Here is a 2,005-nt window from a genome sequence, read left to right as displayed (position 1 = left end):
GTAGCCAGATCCTGCAAAATACACCAATAAGGGAAAAACGTCACTGAACAATTTAGACCTCTTGTCAAACGACTAACTGATATTAAATCAACTTTGAATGTAGGCACAGATAAGACATCATGCAGATAATAGACGAAATTAAGAGGCAAAGTCATTTTCTTAACAATATTCGTTTTTTCTCCACTAGGCAACAATACGGGCTATAACGAGCAATTTTTATCTTTATGCAATAACTTAGAGGATGAAGTAATATGATCCGTCGCCCCACTATCAATAATCTAATTGCGGGAAGCGACTTTGGACAAACCTGGCTTTGTTACCGCATTCATTTTGGAACTAGAGTTTTCATCTTGGTTATTAAGAAGTGACAAAAGTTGCTTGAGTTGGGCTTCTGACAATGCAACTGCAGGTTTCCCTTCATCTGCCTCAGAAACTTGGTTAGCCGCAGAAAAACTTTTATTTCGATTTGAGTTTGAGCCTAAGTTCATTCTTGCTTTAGGATGGCCTGGTGGGTATCCATGTAGTTGAAAACACTTTTGGACCCAATGACGCATATCTCCACAATACGAGCACTGGGGGAGTCCTCTTCCAGAACCCATGCAACGCCGATCTTGATCAAAAAATGGTCTGCCATCTTGTCCTTGAGAAGATCGATTCACCCGAAAATTTTGAGAACCAGAAGGGCGATCAGTCGGTTCCATCATTCCTGTGTTCGATCGATCTATTCCGTCCTTTCAAGTTGCCGAAGACTTGCCGTTGCTGCGCACAGCCATAGCAGCACTTGCGGCAGATTCTGCTGCTGCGTTCGTCGAAGTGAGGAGGCATTGCTTTTCTTCTTGAGAGACAGAGGAGTATGCTTGGCGGACAGAAGGGAGAGGATTCATCAGGAGGATTTGCCCGCGAATAGCACTGTAAGATTCATTCAAACCCATCAGAAATTGCATCAATTTTTGTTGATCTTGTTGTGCCCCATGTGCTACAGCGTTGTAGGAAGCCAGTTCATCCCACAGGCCTTTCAATTTTGTGTAATAGGTAGAGACAGAGGGTTGCTCTTGTTGAAGACAAGCAATATCTCGCTGAATTTCAAAGATGAGAGGCGCATTGCTCTGAGAGAATCGCTTACAGAGATCTTCCCAAACTTCATGAGCAGTAGAATAATAGATTACACTATCCACAATTTCTGGATTGAGAGTATTGACGATCCAGGAGTGAACCATGTCGTTACACCGTGACCAAGTCGCATAACCTTCAGGATCAATTTCTTCTGAAGGAGCTTTGATCGAGCCATTAACAAAACCCAACTTGTTCTTGGAATTTAAAGCTAGAATCATAGCCCTTTTCCAAGCCGAATAATTGTCTCCATTCAAAGATTTGGAAATCAAAACCAAACCTGGGTGATCTGAATGGTGAGTGAAATAGGGATTGGAGAGATCTGCCTCTGAGAAATCCGTAGGAATCTTTGATTTTGCCATGATGATTGAAGAAAAGAGATGCTACACGAGAGATTAGAGTGCAGCAATGAATCAGGATTTTAGTCCTGCTCTGATACCATGAAAAGAAGAAGAATTGGCTGAATTAATATTATTGATGTTGAAGTGTGTATTTATACAAGGAGGTTTGAGATCTTTTTCTACAAGTCAGGAATCAGCTTACCATATTTTAGACTATCCAGCTATAAGTCAGGAATTACAATAGAAAAACTAACATATACAGATCATCTATTCTTAATATGGAAGATTTAAGAAAATTGACTTTCCAACAGATATATCAAATATAAAAAATAAAATATTATTAAAATTTTTAATTATATAATTAATTTTAATAATATATAAATTATATATTTATAAAGTTACCAAACAAAAAAACCAAACATGGTTTCATAGGAAATACTAGGATGGTGAACTAAAACTGACAGCAACGGTGCAAGCATAGTGGGTGTCAACTAAAGGTGGTAGAGTCGCGGCGTGTGAATGAGGCAAGTCCATGGGTGCGGAGGTGCAATGGT

This window comes from Vitis vinifera, chromosome 11 (genome assembly GCF_030704535.1).
Source record: "Vitis vinifera cultivar Pinot Noir 40024 chromosome 11, ASM3070453v1".
Taxonomy (NCBI): domain Eukaryota; kingdom Viridiplantae; phylum Streptophyta; class Magnoliopsida; order Vitales; family Vitaceae; genus Vitis; species Vitis vinifera.
Note: the sequence above shows the minus strand (reverse complement) of the source record.